Raw genomic sequence first — 19,897 nt, forward strand, 5'->3', positions numbered from 1 at the left:
AGGGTGAATCAGCAGCATAGTGGTGGTAATGGCAGTAACAGTGCTGGCTGGAGTGTTTATGTTTTTGGTCAGCCCCTTATGATGCACTCAGTGACATAAAAGGTTTGGAGACCAGCAGAAGAAGGGCTGTCCAAACATGAAACATTTTGGCAAAAATAAAACAGACCCCCCAACCCCCCCCCCCCCCTCAAACAGTTTTGTCCCTCTCCACTCACTTCCTCTCTCTCTCTCTCTCTCTCTTTCTCTGCAGCTACTGGAAACAGTGAAGGCCTGGCTCGACAGCGATCCAACAGGTCCCACACTTGATTTATGCACACTTCTAGTCCCCTACAGTTTGAGAGCCAAATCCCAAAGTGCAGGCCTCTCTCCCCTGCCAGGGTCTGCAGCAGCCATTAATCTCCGACCATTAAGATGGAGGCGTTTCTCAGCTCCATAATGGATGGCCGCTTGGACAGCTTTCCTTATCGAGGCGGTAAACACCCAACAAGTTGCACTCCACGTTAAGATGTGGTCAGCGATTCTGGTGAGAGGTTGCTGATATTCCAGCTAAACAGCCAATTAAATTATGGCCCACACTGTATGATACTAAAGCAACATGCTGATTGGGTTGAATTGCTCATGGCTCTGTCTGAACCACTATTTTTCCTGTTTACAAAGCCACAACACCGTACAAACAACAAACGTTTAGGACAAAAAGTGTATTGAACAACAGACTGTGCCTTTAAAGAGGCCAGTGTGCTGTCTGTGCGAGCTGAAGGGAAACTGCTGATGTTTGGAGAGCCTTCTATGGAGGATAATCAGAGATGTTTCAGATGGCTATCACATTTTGTGTGCCTGATGCCTGTGTGCATGTGTGCTGGAAAGGGATATTGGCAACTGACATATTTGTTTGGGCAGCGGAAGCCTCTTATTGTACCAAAAAACTATAGAAGCATAAGTTTATTTACATAAATTCAAAGGCAAACTGAAATGTTTAGTTCTTCAGTGGAAGTTTTATGACATTTAAAACATGTGACATATAAAATATCCTCTACGTGAGCAGATTTTTCCAGAGGCTGACCTTTATAGAACAGGTATATGGGGTGAAAGAAAACACGCAATGGATTCATCCATGGAAAGGTCAGGTTTGATCATCTTGATGATCGGAAATTAATGCCACACATAAACAGCACTTAATGGCGTGATCCAGCCAAAATAAAAAGGGCAGACATCATGTCTGTGTTTCTGAAGACCAATTCATAATCTATTCGGTAATCAAGTAAATTTGAAATTATATATAATATTTAATCAATAACAAATGTATTGATTATATACTATACATCAATAATGATGTATTGAAATATCCCTCTCTGCTTGTATTTCCTGCAAGTATTGACATGTCAATATTTTAAGGTTCCTATTGTTTGCAAATGTGTTTGTCAATGGTATCACCAAATGCCATTGAAATACAACCTCATTAAGCCTGCACGCCCATAAGCAGCAGTGAGCAAACACCAATTAAAAACACATCCTCTTCCATGCCCTCCACCGTGTCCTGTTAAAAGCAGTTTCATTGTGCCTCTGTCTCAGACAAAGGTTCCAGAGTGCATAACGGCACCGACCTGTCCTCAGGTGACATCTGTGGTCTTCCAGCATCCCTGTTCTCTGGCCGGTTAATGATCTGGCCTTTAGATAGCCTGAATATGGCTCATCCTGCAGGGGTAATATATAGCTGCTTTTCCTGACTAGCTTCACGGTTCACATCACTTAAGGACTCATTGTCGTAGACGAACCTTGATATACAGCATTCTGAGCATGAAAGGGTAATTGAATGAATTCATTTCAGAGGGTGGTTTAGGACACAAGTGTTATTACACATTAATAACAACATAGCACCAACCGTCAGTGTGACCGGTGGTTTGATTTGGAAGAGCTGTGAGTGTAGCAGAGAATTAAAGTTATTTCTGAAGAAATCAATTTGGTCATTAATGTAGTTTTGTGTATGCCAGAGTTGATCATTTGATCTCATAAGTCACAGTGATGAATGACACTGAAGAGTTTCTGAAAGAAATCTTTCCCTTTTAAACCTTGATACTGTAAAAATTACACCATGTTTGCATGCACATTTCACCATGCATAAATGGACATTGTAAAAGACACAATGAAGGTAGTGCTTAGCGTTCTGCCCACAACTACCAAGAATCTTTGAGCAAAGAAAAACTTTAGAGGGGAACAAAAAAACCCCTTGAGTCCTGATTTGATTGAATGTAATTGCATGTCTCTGTGGTGTCATGGACAAATGTAGGGAGAGGTGAGTGTGTGTGTGTGTGTGTGTGTGTGTGTGTGTGTGTGTGGAGGGGAGAATATCACGCCTCAAGTGCAAATCAGGCCAAAAAAAAAAACAGACTATTTGAGAATCTGCCTGCTGATGGTGGGGATTCTGTTGATGAGGGGCACTTCAAACATACCGAATTGAATCTCTCCTCAAAACTAGGAGTGATGGCTCCATAGTTACATCTAAACCTCATACAATAATACATACTGGATTAGTGTGTGCTTCACCTCACTGTGTGTTTACTGTGTGCTGTTTGTGTTTCACTATTTCACCGATTGGGTTAAATGCAGAGACCAAATTTCCCTCACGGAATCAAAAAAGTATATATACTTATACTTATACTTATAATAAATCAGGAACTTAGTTGTTAATGCCGAGTTATGTGTCACAAGTGGTCTCATGGTTTTCCTCTAATTTCACACCTCATGATCATAAAATGTGTCCTAACTCTCTGGAGCTGGAGAGAAAATTGACACATTTTGATGACTTTGTTACGCTCTGATGCTTAAAAAGAGTGTTAGAAGATACAATAACAAATATAAACATAGACAAACATGTACAAATATAAACAACAACATCAGATTGGACCACACTGGTGCTGCCTGGAGTTAGTCATTTCTATCACAGTGGGCCTGCCTTTTTGGCTCTTCAGAAGGTGATGGAGCCTTGAGTCTATGGAATATGCAGCCATTGCGTAATAAGAAAATTATGTTTGACTGGAGACCCAATTATGTTTGTCCCCTTTTATCCCATTCAAATTTGGATAATGGAACTTGTCTGTTGAAAGCACAACTGAATTGTCATGCAAACACACACACAGACACACACACACACAGACACACACACACACACACACACACACACACACACACAATTGCTTTGCTTGTGTAGACAATGCCACCAGTGCGAAACACATTCAGACAGACACCCCCTAAGGGACAGATATAGACAGGAAGAGTGTCTGACACTTTGATATTTGTTCTTTTCATTGTGCTTATGAAACTAGCTTTAATTTAATCTTGAGGAACAATCCACCTAAGAGCCTGTAATTCACAATCTGGTTTTGTCTGCTACAGGGACAACAATGGGGTAAAGTTGTCTATGGAGATGCATAGTAATGTTTTACCTCAAAGATATATTTTTTACTACTGTTTGCAGAACTCTTGAACTCTTTTACCATGACTGTTTGGTTGCCATGCCGGCATAATTCGATTCGTCATGATGCAAATGTTATCAACTCAGGACCAGCACCTGTGTCTCTCTTTGTTATTAAGCCGAGGACTTTGTTTTGGAAAGTGTTAGCAAGTGTCGCTCTTTGTTACCATCAACCCAGAGTCTTTGTTTTGGAAAGCATTTAGCAAGTTGGAGTTTGTCCAGTCGATATGTATCTGCAAATATTTATGCAGGAGACACCATTTGGTCGTCATGCCAGGCCAGCCAACTCCGCACTGTTCATGTTCAGCGCTGTAGGCCTGTTCAAATGAACTGATTTAACTAAGAATCTGCACCTGAGCTGCTGCTACTGCTTCCAAATGACTTTCAGGCACTCAGAGTAGAGCCCATGTGCTTTCATCACAGCGGTCACTTTGGCAGGGCTGGCCGGTCAGAGCCATTTAACCGGCATTGTGGCATTGTGAATGCACAGCTGCTTTGAACAATAAAAGCTGACTGTGGATATGCCTGTTTCAAAAACACAAGTTATCAATCAGTCAGCACCACCTGCAGATAGAGGTCTTAGTGGTGAGGGTGACAGCCAGGATACCAGCAGGGAATTGATCTACCTCGCAAGGTGATTGAGTCTTGACTCTAGTGTGCGGATCTGAAACATGGCACAAAAGCAGGAGTAGCTCTCATTAACCTTTCTGACCAAAGCGCAGCTGTTTAAAAATAAAAAAAAATAAAAAAACAAATTACTTAAGATTTCTGAATTCCAATTTTGAAAGGAGTGTACAGTTTGTTGCATTTTTTGTTTCTGTGAATTCTGCCCCAAGTATTTAAATTTTATGATATCAACTCTGTCCTAATATGTAGAATGAATTTCCAAAATCAATTCTTTTGCCTTTTATCCTCTGCGGCCCAATGATTATTGAATTAAAAATGAATGACACTAATCTCTGAGTGTATGAAAATGAATGAAGCCATGAAATAATTAATATCGAGAAGGTCAAGTGATAAGAATTCAGGCATAAGCATTTATTTCACTGGGATTTCATTGAGCTTGTCTTGATACTTCTATAAATCTGCTGCGTATTAATTATGGCGAGATGTAATATTGTAAGAGCGGACTCTTTGGGTTGGCTTACAGTATACTCTGGAGGTGAGGTTTGAGAGTGGGCAGGAGAGGATACAGATATAACACTTATCCTGTCTCACTCAGCACTGATTAAAATGCAGAGCAAGATGGTGACAGCAGAGGGGGAATTGATCTGTTTATCAGATTAGTTATTGATTAGTTTATGAGATTAGTTAGATTACCCCGTTACTGAAAAAATAACGCCGTTTAAAAGAACGGCGTAACGGGGTAATCTAACTAATTACTTTTCCCGTCGTTACAACGCCGTTAACGTTACTGGACGTTAAATGCGGTGCGTTACTATGCATTGATTGAGTAATCCGAACGCACCCCTAGCTCACAGCTAGTGAGGAGGTGGGTTAATAACGACATAAACGATTATGATTGGCTAAGGCAGAGTCATGTTTCATGGTAGCCAATCAGAGCCAGTGTTTTTGCAGACATTGCTGAGTTTTTGACAATAGCCTATCATTTACGTTGTGTCATGTTTTTTTCTCTTACTTATATTTATCAACATATCTCTTTATTTAATTAGTCTCTCTCTATATCAGTATGTCTGTCTGTCTGTCTGTCCCTCTCTCTCTCTCTCACTCCAAAATACAAACAATTCTCAAAATTCTGGTGACATCTTTCTATGCTGTCTTGTGGAAATTAGCCACATATTATCCATGACTGCACAAATAAACTTTGTCCTGGTGCAGATTTGACCGTTCAATGAATATGTTTGTCATAATTCCCTCAAAGTGAGTTACACCAATTAGCCTATAGCTAGCTAAAGAGGAGCTATATGCTAACTGGTGTAACACACTTTCAGTTAATTATGCTAAGCTAGGCTAACAGCATCAAACTGGGTACACACACAGAGAGGAGAAGTTTATGCATCCTCCTATCCAACACTGGGGTAGACATCATTTCCCAAAAAGTCGAGGTGTTCCTATAATAAAGAATGTGAACGCAAGTTTGATAAAAAATATTCTTAGTTGTAATTTCCATGTATGTTCTGCTGGTGATCTCAGTGACAAGTTCCAGTTAAGGCGCTCTTAGCCGTCCACAACTACACTGGGGCACACAAAGATCTGAGATTTCGGGAAATGGTTCAAAAATTGTAAAACATTTGCAAGGTAAGCTCAGAATTATACAACCTCTCATATGCATAATTTCAAACCTTCCATTCTACACCACTTTCTAAAGTTATCAAAGTTTTTCATGGTTCCCATTCTGCTTTATGATCATGAGTTGAAGGGAATATTTTGGCTTTTGTCATGTGTCCAAATCAATATTTGATTCTGATGAAATGGAATGACCCTTCCTAGTAATACTCAGTATGATGCAACAGTTTTTGAAGAGATTGAAAAGGGATTTGGTGTCGAGTGTAGTGCTCAACTAGAAAACAGGTCGTGAGAGACTCACTTTATCATCCAAATGAGCCTATGTTGCCATCCAGTGGCATGCCGTCACTCGTTGAATCATTGTAATTTTCCACCTTTTTTGCCCCTTTTTTTCATTTGATGGAATGTCATCTGGGGCTCTGGTATCGATTGAGTGTGTCTGTGATGGATGCTTCACCAACCCAAGGGTTTCACGGCTGCAGTTGTCCAAGTAACCTTTGATCCTGGTCAGGATTCCTCGGATCAAAAGGAATAAAGGAGAGCTCAGATCCATTATTTTGTCATGTGCCTGTGCAGAGACTACAGAGATGTCCTCAGTGAGTCTATCACAGACAAGCACTTGGGTTTCGGGGTGGAAATTTGGTGAACATACAATGTTGCATAGTATTCATGATAAACAGCTCCTAAATCCTGTGCAAAACAACCTGGTGTTAAGAAGGCTTTAAGGAATTGAGTTTTCTGCCTTCTGAGATGCAACTTTTGCCAAAAACAATTCAGGTGCCATTCTGAAATGGTCTGATTAGAATTCATGCCATCGCATTTGAAAACTGCATATCTGTATTTTTTGCCATTTTAGGGTGAAAGAGACAGTTTTGTGGAGTCAATATGATGAAGACAAATGAACATATTAGAAAATGCCTTCTCATCCAGCTCTGTTTATTATATAACCATCAAATGCCTTGAATTTACCAGAGTAAAATGTGGTGGAGCAGGAGGAGCTGTGTTGCAGGTGGAGCTGTGTTGCAGGAGGAGCAGGAGGAGCTGTGTTGCAGGTGGAGCTGTGTTGCAGGAGGAGCAGGTGGAGCTGTGTTGCAGGAGGAGCTGTGTTGCAGGAGGAGCAGGAGGAGCTGTGTTGCAGGTGGAGCTGTGTTGCAGGAGGAGCAGGTGGAGCTGTGTTGCAGGAGGAGCTGTGTTGCAGGAGGAGCAGGTGGAGCTGTGTTGCAGGAGGAGCTGTGTTGCAGGAGGAGCAGGTGGAGCTGTGTTGCAGGTGGAGCTGTGTTGCAGGAGGAGCTGTGTTGCAGGAGGAGCAGGTGGAGCTGTGTTGCAGGAGGAGCTGTGTTGCAGGAGGAGCTGTGTTGCAAGTGGCCGTTTTAGCAGTTTAATAGTAGTTAAATTTGAAACTAGATGTACCGCAGAGCGATACAAAATATGACCGCCGCCCAGTCCAGCACATTTTTTCCACAAAAATAAATCACGCTGAAAGGCCTATATGATTCTAACTGTCTCACTAAATTGCATTATCCACACTCAATTCTCACTGGTATCTGCTAGACAACAAGATTAGTTCATAGATTTCACATGTAAAATTCATTTTATACAACCCCACCCCCATCTTGCCTGTTCATAATTCTGAGAAATTCTTGTGTGCATGTGTGCGTGTACATGTTTATGTTTATATGTATGTGTGTGTGTGTGTGTGTGTGCATGCTTGTGTGTGTGCCTGCGTATGTGCCTGTGTTTGTGCATGTGCATGCATGCGTACATATGTCTACTGTGTGAGTATGTGTCATACGTATGATTACTGTGAATGCATGTGTGTGCGTGTGTATCTGTTTATGCACATGTGTGCACATGGAATGGGTTAAGATGACCCCTGGAGGCAAACATACAGAAAGAATTGGTCATCCTAGGCCCTACTGTTCTCAAGATATTCACAGAAAACTGTGTCTGCCCTACCCAGTCCAGCGGGGGGGCTACAGATCAAAACGAAAAATGATGGTTTCATGCTATCCATGTGGGGTTACATGCCCACCAAGTTTCGTGTACCCCGGTCTTTCAGTGTCCCGGGAATCCTTGTTGGTGTACGGTCACTAAATGTACACATAAATTATTTTATTGTAAGGCCCCCCGTGAACGAAAGTTCACAAGACTTGGCATGCATTCGGAGGGTGTCATAATGATCCTACACTTCTAATTTCGTGCAGTTTTGACTATGTTAGGTCACAGATACCTGCGATTACAACACCTCATTTTTACTTTTTTGTGTTTAACTAGGTGGCGCTATACATGAAATGAGTGGTTATGGAATGGGTTGACATGGCCCCTTGAGATCAACATACAAAAAAATGGTCCTCCTAAACCCTACGGTTCTCGAGATATTCACAGAAAACTGTGGGGATCCAGTCCAGAGGGGGGGGGCTACAGATCAAAACGAAAAACAATGGTTTCATGCTATCCATGTGGGGTTACATGCCCACCAAGTTTCGTGTACCCCGGTCTTACAGTGTCCCCCTGTCCCCCTGTAATTTGGACATGCGAAAAAGAAAAAAAAACGACCTGTTTTTAAAAACCTATATCTAAAAAAACCTATATGACCGCCGCTTCGCTGCGCGGCGGTCATAATAATATCTATCTATGCCATTGCCAATGCCTTTATCCATCTCTTGCTGAGGACGTGAGCTGAGACTAACCGAGGAGTTTTCTCTGGAGGCCATTATTATATTGTCTTGGTGGTCCCTCCAGTCAGACAAATGAGATTCTTACATTGATCCCATCAGGCTTGTAGAACGAGACCAGAGCTGATACGCTCACACACACACCTCGCAATCTGTTCATCGCTTCCTGTTGGGATGTTTCCATGGTTTCGGCTCGATGGGGAGATTAGGTCTTGCCCTTTCCACCTCTGTCTCCGTGGACACCGTTGATGCTTGCCAATCAGAGTTTTAAGCTCTGACAGCCAATCAGTCTGCTTTCTTTTCTCTTACTTATGGGACTGTGGCCCTTTGACCCGCACCACTAATGCACCTCACCTTCGTGTGTTCCTGCTCGGGCATTTGTTTGTGTGGGTCGACGCATGCGAGGGTGTTGTGACCGCTGCTTTCTACTTCCCTCGATAAACCCCATCAGATGCTGTTGAAGAGTAAAATGAGAGAGAGAGAGAGAGAGACTTTAGAGCAAGTGAAAGAAAGAAATAGAAAAAAGGGAGGGAGAGGGACAAGAGAATTGAAAGAGGGATTGAGAGAAGTGGAGTACAAGAGAATGATCGAAAAAGAGGGAAGGAGAAAAAGAGTGAAGGAGAGGAAACTGAGAAGGGAGTGAAATTGAAAGAGGGATTAAGCAAGACACAGCAAGAGAGACTGAGAAAGAGAGAGAGAGAGAAAGAGAGAGAGAGATAGTGAGAGAGAGAATAAAAAGAGAGAGAGATTCAGTGAAATGAATCAGGCCCCTCTGTCACCTAGTGGAAGCACTCACTTCATATCTCATCCACGTGACACCTGGTTGGATAATAAATGGCCATCCCTGCTCCTCGAATAGCTGATGGGGGCAGACGCACCGGCGCGAGGTCATCCCATCAGCAATGCCTGTGCTCCACGGACTTTATGCTTGGACGGCCTGCCAGAGCCAAAGCATGCCTGCATGCGGTGTAAATGGACTGCTAAGACCTATTTCACACTTTGTCATCTCACTGACAGAGCAAAGAGTGCCATCCTTGCTTCGTGGAAACCAGGTGCTAGGTATAGAAGGCCTCTACGCAGGCCTTAGCAAGTTCCTGTCATTGTGAGGCAAAAAATAAATGTTAGCTAAAAGCATCTGCAGAGATTATAGTTTTTAGCCCCTGTGCAGCCTCCTGAGTGGACCAGGCTGTTATATAATGTTATAGTGTTAGGCTATGTATAATGGTCTCAACTTTCTGATAACTTCAGGCACAGACATATTTCCTTGCTGTAAGCCCTGCATGGGTTTTATTTTCCTAACAGGAGAGATGCAGGGGAGATGGGAGATAAAGAGGGTAACAATGGAAAGTCTAATGAATTGAGAATTGAGAGAATAAATGAGTTGAATGACCAACTGCCCAAAGCTAAAAGACTATTATGAGTGTGCCGTTCAACATCAGTGAGACAGAGAAAGGAAGATTCCCTTTGGATTGTTTGGTAGCAACAAACATTTTAAATTATTTTCAGTGGCTGAAAAACATGTTTTGAGCATTTTAAAACATGTTCTGTTGGCATGCTCAAATGTCAGTCACTTCAGGGAAGAAAAAAACAATATTCTATTCACAGGGAGGACCTCTTAGTCTATCTGACACTCTTGACTGTTTTTTCTCTCTCTGAACGTTAAAATGAGCTAATTTGCCAGCAGGTTTTTAACTCCGGCTGAGAATACCAAGAGTGGACCGCCTCAGCCATATTAGTTCTGTTCGTTTGGCCTCTTAAAATGAAAAGAAAATGACATTCAATTTTAGACCACATCCCCTACATAATGTAAGGCCTTGGAGGCCCCTGGGCCCTGGAGAGCATGCAAAGTGCTAATTCTGAATTCAGTGCAGGGAGAACCCAAAGCAATTGGGTTCAGTCCACCTAATGGAAATATGTGGAGAGCCTGCGTGTGTGTGTCCATACTAGTTGCCCTGTGCCTCTCTTCCCATTGCAGCTTAGAGTGTATTGAATATGATCTAAATTCTATCCATGTTATAGAGAAAATCTGCTACATACAATTGAAAAAAAAGGTATTATAGCAGCAATGCATCACTATTGGGAAACTACTGCCCTTCACTGTGCAAAACTACTTCTACATGTATGCCTGACGAATGGCAGTGAATATTGGTGACAGATTAGGAAGTGCATCTCTAAACACTAGCGACACAACAGGGTGACTTGACAAAAGAGCATATGTGGGAGCCCTTTTGTACGCCGTGTGTGATTTAAATCTACACTATCACAGTCATAGTTCTGTCAAGCTGACTCCACATTACAGTAAAGTGAAGCGTTTTCTCAGGTAAGTGTGTACAACAAGAGTCTAAAAAAAACACAATATATGTATAAATACTGTATTTTGAAGATGATTAAAGAAGAAATATTGTAAATATATAATACATTATGTAATAACAACATGTGCAGATACAGCATTATGCTAAGCATGCAGTTGTATACAGAGAGAGTCTGTCCCGTCCAGCACAATTCTAGTAAAAACTAGACTCTTAGACTAGAGCCACTCTCTGTGTTTACTGAAGTGCTGACGCTTTGCTGCTGAAAAGCAGAGACAGTGCGGGCCATATAAATCAGTGGGCTCTCAAAGAGCAGCCCCAAGCTCCAGAGGGTGATGGTGATATAGGGCCAGCGGGAGGGCGGAGGGCTGGAGAGATGCTGATGCTGTGGGCCTGTAGATCATCCCTCAGTCTGTCAGCCGCCTGATGGGTGAGCACAGCCGCTCTGTCCAGGGTCGTTCGCCCATGGCCATCGTCGTTGTCATCTTCGGCCTGCTCGCCCACCCACCCGCCCGCCTGTCATCCTCCATGGAGACTCCCGGCTGAGAGGCCACGAGGCTGCTTCACCTCCGCTCTCATCAGCACCAGCTCACGCTCTTTATCTCTGTCTATCTCGATCTTTTTGTCACTCTGTATCTTTGTCTCTCTCTTTCTCTCTGTCTCTCTGTCTCTCTCTCTCTCTCTCTCTCTCCTTTGCAGCTGACCTTTCTTCGTCTCTTTGTTATCTCTATCTTTCTCTCTTTCTCTCTTTCTCACTTTTGTCTTCACCCTTTCTCACCTTTGTCTGTCCAGCTTACATCTCCTCCTTTTGTCTCTCTGTCCCTGTCTGTCCTCTCTCTCTCTCTCTCTCTTCCTCTCTTTCCAAATATCTTTATCATCCACTATCTCTCTTGTTTCTGTCATATTCTTTTTCTAGATCAGTGACTGAAGCACTCATCTCAAGTTGACTGTCTTTCCTACTCACAGGGTCTTTCACTTTATTTTTCCTTGACCTTGTCACACAAATGCGTTTCTCTCCTCCATCTAGGCCCAAGGCCACCATCTAATGGTTATTTTCGCTTTGTGGCCAAGGTCGAGTGATCTTAACAGGTTTCTTATACCTTGCATATTTGTTGTAGCCAAGAACATTAAGGTCTTAACTGTGTGCAAATAACTGCAGCATATTGTGTGTGTGTGTGTGTGTGTGTGTGTGTGTGTGTCTGTGTGTAGGACAAGGATGAGGAGAAGGGGGATGGTCTACTTGACAATATTAAAGCTGAAATGGGCTGTGCCACAAAGCATGCAGTAAGCAGTGCAATAGTTTAGCGTGGTGCAAAAGCTCCTGTTGTCATCACACTTGTCCATTCTAGTTTCTGGCAGCATTCATCACCGTGCCAACACGCTGCACACACTGTTACTCTCACAGCACACCAATACAACAGTTCAGCAGAAACCAGAGCAAACCTGGCTCTCACCAAAACCATGTCTTTTTCCCCTTTCCCCCCAGTCCAGTTGAGGGGCCGCAAGAAACCAGAAAGTTTTTATAATTATTTGAAATAAGATGATATTCACCTTAGACTTCTTTGAAACTAGGCGGCAACTTTTAATTTGTGTTTTGGGGTTTCTTCATTTAGAAACATGCTCTCTTATCTGTGTGATGTCACTGCCAACATTATTGTCAGTGATTCCAAGAATCAAGGTCTCATTTTCCAAAAAAATTCCCTTTTGAAAAAGAACATTACAGGTGTCTGCAAACTTCCGTGGCAAGGCAAGGCAAGGCAAGTTTATTTGTATATCGTGCAACTTCAGGCAATTCAATGGGCTTTACAGTGGACACATAAAAACAGATCAGTCAAACAAAAATTAATATAATTAAAAAAGAATAAAAAGGATCATAAAAGTCATAGGACTAGTTTAAAAGAAAATCATAAATCTTAAAAACATACAATGCAGATAGGTAAAAAGAGATAACATATGATTAATTCAAATAAAAAAAATAAATAGATAGATAAATAAATACTCTAAGATCAGTTTAGGAGAAGGTGAACAGTGAACAGGTGTGACTTAAAAATGATGGCAGTTGGGGCATATTTAATTTCAGTAGGGAGTTCATTCCAGAGTAGGATTTCCCTGTGGTTAAAAGGTACTTCACCGTGTTTTGTTCTGACCAGGGGTTATTTTAACAAGTGGAGGTCTCGGTAGTACATAGGGTTGTAGTATGTCCAGTAGGTATTTTTTTTATTTATAAAGGAGTAGCAATACTTTAAAATCGATTCTATATATAACTGGGAGCCAGTGCAGGGATTTAAGTATAGGGGTGATGTGATCTGTTCTCCTGGCTCATATCTTAAAGCAACACACTGTGCTTTGTTTTAAAAAAAGGACTTATCTTCGCTGTAGTCTACTTTTGTCGCAAAACCACATCTACTCAGGTGGCATCGGGAGACGAGACTGCACAGTCAATTCGAGCGGCATACTGCTCTCATAACACACGTGTTAATATCAAGCCTCGGTGCTTCCATATCAGCCGGTACAAACAGGAAGGCTGCTGTTTGTTTAAATCGTCGACTGCCCAGCTGTGGACCTCCTGTTGCATGACCTATCCGTTCACTTCATGGGGAAGTGAAAAATGTTCACAGTTTAATGTTGAAGAAAATGCTACTATTTGGAAGTCAAATCAGAGAGTGGTGTATAGGTACTGTATTTAAGAGAGTACTGAAATAGTGTCCGAGGGGAGGCTCGGTTGGGGGAAGATGTGATATGAGTAGAGAGAGATGGGCTCTCCACATGCATGCTGCTAAAAGCTGTTCCCGCTGTTCTACTCTCTGTGGAGGAGAAGATAATCACCACTGTGCGTATAGAAGAGTATGTCAATCATTCCTCTCTCTCTCTCTCTGGTTCTTTTTCTGCCTTTTCTCTCAGCTTCTATTTCTTTCTCTCGGTTTCTGTCTCTTAGCCCCTTCCCCTGTATTCCCTCTTTCTCTGTTTCTCTCTCTCTCGCTCTATCTCTATCTCTTTCACCTGAGTATATTTTTCTACACTGATTGGGATGCAATCTGCCACACATCTGGGACTGGCGTGGCACTTCTCTCTACTCTCTCCATCTCTCTCTCTCTCTCTCTCTCTCTGAGTCTTTGCCTGTTCTCTCTCTCTTCATCTCTGTCTTTCAGTCTTTCCCTGTCTTGCTTGTCTCTCCTCTCTCCTTCTCCCTTCCTCTTTCTCACCCGGTCTCTTTCTCTCTGTCTCACTTGAGTACATTTCTCTGAAGGGAAGCAATCTGCTGAGCACCTGGGACTGCTGTGGCACTTCTGTCACATCCCGTGATACACACACACACACACACACACACACACACACACACAAACACACACACACACACACACACACACACACACACACACACACGTACACACACATAAGCACACACACACAGTTACTGTGCAAGGGGCTTTTTACACACTGGGGAAATTTTGCCAGGCCTGGACAAGCACACATGCTGAGATATACCCATATATGCTCACTTGATAGTTTAAATCTCTTAAAACATGACAGCTGCTCCATTCAGTGCAGTGGTTCACTACTATTGTTCTGTATGTTTCTTTGTATTTATCCATTGGGCTGTGACTGCAAAATGAAAAATACACAGCCCGCCAGAATTTAATAATCATGTCTTGCTTTGAAATATCATCGGCAGTGCCATTTAGCCAAGGCAATAGGGTCATGCGACTAATATGTGGTGCCTTTTAGTGATGCATGTTTTAGAAATGAAGGTTGAAAGCCAGTCAAATGTGAAGGATTTTAATTAAACTAGATTGCATTAGTTTTGTGCATCTTTTTGGCATTCTTGCTCATTATGAGCTGCTGAAAAGATTCCATTATCCGTGCCAGAGCTGCCATTTTTGTTTAATGCAGCAGTGGGGATGATTAATATGGCACATTTGGTCAGGGTTTCAGAAAGCAAATTTATATCTCATATGTTCCATTCCAGCTCCAGCCATAGACTAGCGCATGCACACACACACACACACACACACACACACACACACACCAGTCATCAGCCAGTTAGTACCTTACAGAAATGACCCCACCTTACCAACCACAAAGAATTTGCATCAGGAATTTAGAATTCCATTAGAGGATCTGTAGAATAAATGAAACATTACAAAAAATCACCTGACTTCAATGACACGCGTCATTGAACCACTTTCACAAAACAACATCACTTGTTTTGAAAACTTCTCCGCTTCATCCACAGAAAGCACACAGACCACACTTTCACATCAAACGCTTTACGTTCTGTGATTGGGTCTGTCTTCTTTCCTTTGTAAAGTGGTGAGCACAAGATGAGCTCTGACTGCTCTGTCTCAGAGAAGTGTTTACATCACTGGATGGACACAGTGGCACGAATATAAAACAGACAAATTCTGACAGCATATTACTTTTTAATTGAGAATGCAAAACCTAAAAAAAATGCTGGAACTCTGAACATTCACTAAGTTTGTTTTTCATTCTTATGTTTTTCACTCAATTCTGGGAAGACATATTCACAGAGTATTTTTCATTTGCAGAGGCCAAAATAAAGGCTTACCTCTATCCACTTTGTTAGCTTATCAGCGTGCTTCTGAAAGTTTACACTGGCTTGCCAGCTTCCAAATAAAAGCTTTATTGTCACACACATTCAGTATGTTTGAAAGAAGAGGTGTCTAAGGAGAGGTAATGAGGTAAGAGAGAGAGAGAGAGAGAGGGTGTGTGTGTGTGTGTGTGTGTGTGTGTGTGTGTGTGTGAGATTTATTTAGCTATTTCCAGGCAGCTGGAAATTTGAAAATCATTTATCCACCAGCACATACTGGTGCCTGAACATCATGTATCTGTATGTAAATCACTGTGCATAAAGGCAGTGGCTAAATGTAAATGATGGACCATATAAACGTTGATGTCAGTGATGCATCATGTAGTTACATTTCCCTTACTGAATGGCACACTATATCTGTGGTTATTTAATGTGTGTTAGTTGTCACACGGTTTATAAATAAACACTCACTCTCTCTCAAACACCAACACATCCATTCACATACACACAGAGAGTCATTCAGATGAGGTGACTGCAATCAGAACAGGCCTCCTACATGTACAGTATATTAACACTGGCTTAATTGCACATACAGATTTACGCCAGCTGTGTAGGAAGTTAACGCCATGATGTATGTGTTTGTTCACAGGAAAGTATTCCGATCACATTTGGCACTAACCGTCCAAACGAGTTTTGTGAATACTAATTCCTTAACTCTCCCCCTTGCGTCCTTGTTCAATAAGCCGTCACTAATGCCCATTCTGGAACTTTCTCCCAGCTTTGGAAACGGATTACTTTGCTGTGAGAGTGCACAGAGGGATAAAACAAAACAGCACAAAAGCAGAAACACAAACTGCAAAAGCAGATTTTTTTTGTTTTTGTTTTTATGGTCCACTTTGGCAAAGGCCACGGAATAAAACGAGGCGCCTGAGAGAACTAGAGAACGAAATATCAAGCAGAACCAGAGGGGCTGAAGATGCCCGAGGGTGTGTTCCAAAACTTTAAAAGGAGTTGACATAAATCTGTCAAGCGCCCATTGTTTTTGTTATGATAATATGAATTAGTTCTTCAGGTCAAGTGTGACTTTTAAAACCCCGGCCCTTTCATTCTTTCCAAAAGCCTTAGTCAGTGGCAGGGTCAGCATTTCTAAAGGGTCTCTCCGATCACACATTTAATTTACAGCGATAAAAAGAAATCAAGAGCCAGCATTAAACAGCTCCATCTGGATATAATGGTATTGATCCCCAAACCCAAATTAAAAATCTTTTTCGCTGAGAGTCAGTCACAAGGGATGCTGAGTGGTACAGCAGTGTTCTGATGGGCATTTTGGGGGTATGGAGAGGGACCTCCCATCTGTCTTAGACACATCTCCGAGGACCAGTCAATTCTCCCATACAACACGTTCGATGACCAAACCTCTACTGCACAAGAGAAGTTATTTTGTGAGTTGCTGAAATGCAGACAAATGTTTGCTGTATGAAAGGTGTGTGTGTGTGTGTGTGTGTGTGTGTGTGTGTGTGTGTGTGTGTGTGCGTGCGTGCGTGTGTGTGTGCGTGCATGTATGTTTGTGTGTGCATGTCTGTGTGTGTGCGTATGTTGTTTGTCTTAATGAGATGCAGTTCAGACTTAGCTGAATTGGTGAAGTGAGTGTGTGAGTGTTTCTGTGTCTGTGTGTGTGTGTGTGTGTGTGTGTGTGTGTGTATGTGTGTGTATGCGTGTATGTGACTACGTGTTTACGTGCGTGTGTGCATAATGCATGTGTGTTTCCTGCCTCTTAGTGGGGGTTGCACGGCTCGCCTCCTCTGGCATCTCTCGTAAAGGAAGAAGAGGCATTGGCCCCTGGGCTGATTGATGAAATGGACCAAGCCCCGAGGCAGTGGCATGACGTGGCACGACACCCAGAGGAGCTGCTGGCGGCAGCCGGGCAGTCTTGGCGCGGCACCGCTGTCAGTGAATGACTGTCACCGGCCTCTTGTCACGGTTGCTGGCCAAGAGATTCTCGGAACCAGCGAGGAGAGATGGGAACCAACTGGGATTGCTCTAGGAAACTTCATCAGAGATGAATAAAATAAATATTCATCTCGGGATGTGAGGATGTGCATATATGTCATGTTTTGGTCTCAAGAAGGGAGAGTATAAAAAATATTGAAGTGGAGTAGAAATTTGTCATGCCCTGGTATACCAAATGCTGTAAGAGTGAGTCAACAACACAAAGAAAGAATTATTCCATTGATGTCAGAAGTGACTTTGTAGGGGGGAATAAATTGCTTTCAGTTATAACAGATAACAGACACTTCTGAAATCGCAGCCAAATATCCCTCAAATATCCAGTTGAACAGCTCCTGCAAGTTAATGATGAGCACTAAATCAGCCTTGAATAATGACTGCTTTGAAATGGATGTTTGGTCTTAAAAGGGAGATCATGTCTCGTTTTCTCTTGCATACTAATCATCATGAAGAAGCAAAGAAGCAAAACACTGCTTATACTGCCCCCTACTGGAGGAAACTCTTCCATACCAGTCAGCTGTACATTTAAGACAAAGTTTTTGGGTCACACTGTAAAGTACGCAGTACGCAGACCTTGCAGTGAACTAGTGCATAGTAAGAAACAGCTTGTTGGTAACTTACACAATACTATTTATAGTACTTTGATTTGGGCTACAGGTTATACAAGAACAAAGTTTGAAAGCCATGGGACATACTTATAACGTGATTGTTACACATCATTTTAATAGCTGCAAGGCTATCCACCAAATATAAAAAATTTGACATATTTTGCATTGAACAACGTGAAACATTTGCTAGATGTCATGTCATATGCATCTTACTCTGTAATGAAACAATAAAACTATCAGTAACAGGAAAATAATGGTTAAGAAAGGTTCCTGTGCAAATATGATGAAATAAAGTCATATCTAATTTAAAATATTAATTATTTATAAAGAAATACATCAGAGACAAATAAATGACTAGATAAATAATAAATAATGACTAGAATTGATGATGTTGAATACCTGGGCCTGCTGCCCTGAAATGTTTGCAAACTTCAGACAATACACAATCATTTTATATTGGTAACTTTAGTTTATTACTTGTTTATTTATTCATGTGTTTGTGGGTTTCTTTAGGTTTAGGAAGTACCCAAGAATACCAACAATTTTACCTCATTGACCCTCATCAGTGAGGGACACAGAAATCAATAATGTAATCAGCTACATCACCCTCAACAGTCTTTTTAGGAACTTATAGTGCAGCACCCCTCAGTACAGATGGATCCATTTGAGTCTTCGTGACTTGTCTTTTTAGACTCGCTTTTCCTCCTCTTCCTGATTGAGTTTGATCTGAGTCACTTCCCCTATACACCCTTCCTGCCAACCATGACTCTCTCTCTCTCCCTCTCTCTCTACTGCAAGGCCCCATACATCACCATGTGAAATGAGCATTACCCAGTGTCATGGCTGTCACAACTGATGTAGGTCTTGTGCGACCGTATGCACTCTCTGTCACACTCCTATGCCCACAACATCCCACACACTCATTTCTCTGAGGTTTTGTCACTGATGGAGGAAGACATTTCGAAGCCTCCCATCGGCAAACTCCTGCCTTTTGGTGGCCTATTTGGATTGGGCGATAATCCGTAAGTAAGTTTGAAAACGTACTATTTCTTACGGAAATGACAGCTGAACAATGTTTAGGAACATCAGGGTTGTGGCAGATGACCATTAACTTCTGAAATACCTTAAAGACATCCAGACTTTACCCACTTTGGGTCACATTAGAAGGTGACCTTTGCCTTGCCTGTGTTAATAAAAGACTGAATCCCAACTGGACTAAAATCCACTGGACAGACATCCCACTAAGGAAACACTAGTCAGAAAAACAAGTCATTGGAGCTCCCCCTAGTGGTTGATAGCATGAGGTGACAGATGTGACCATGAAAATGTGTTCCGTCTTCCTCACTGTATAAAATTGCTCTATTAAAGACTTATACATATAGCTAAAACACCTACAATACAGTTTATAACAACTAAGGCTTTGGTTTTGAATTACCTCCATATCCATGTCAGCTTTCCATCTCATAATCAGCAACATGCTGTTCTGAGAGTCATGGCCTCTCATTCTGGTGTGATTTGTGCTGTGCTCCCCGCTCACAAAAGCACTGCACTGCCTAACAAGCAATTAGTAGAGTACTCAACTGAAGAAAACAGCAAGATGCTAATTATTGATTTTAACTACCAAACATTAGGCTACATGTAATTAATCGCCTACATTTGGATTTCACATTAAATCTCTGGGGTCTTAGTCTTTAAAAGCTGCAGATTGGTAACAGGAATGAGAATGACTGCAGAATTGACTATAGTTATTCAAAACCATGAGCACCTTGGGGTAGTAGCCTATTGATTTCATAACACACCTTAAGAAAATCAATAAGATGCACTTTTGGAGAGATGGTAAAGATATAAGCCCAGTCAACAATTTGTTTTCTTCTGAAAACAGAAAAAGATATCTAAAATGCCCATTTAAGCCTTGCAAATCCATACAAAACGTTCTACTATTCCTTGGTAGATTGCATGCATCATTTTCTGAAGTGATCAGAAGAGTCCATGTCCTGTGCATCTGTGCCTCTGGGTGATGATGACATGAAATT

The sequence above is a fragment of the Alosa sapidissima genome, chromosome 6 (genome assembly GCF_018492685.1).
Source record: "Alosa sapidissima isolate fAloSap1 chromosome 6, fAloSap1.pri, whole genome shotgun sequence".
NCBI lineage: Eukaryota > Metazoa > Chordata > Actinopteri > Clupeiformes > Clupeidae > Alosa > Alosa sapidissima.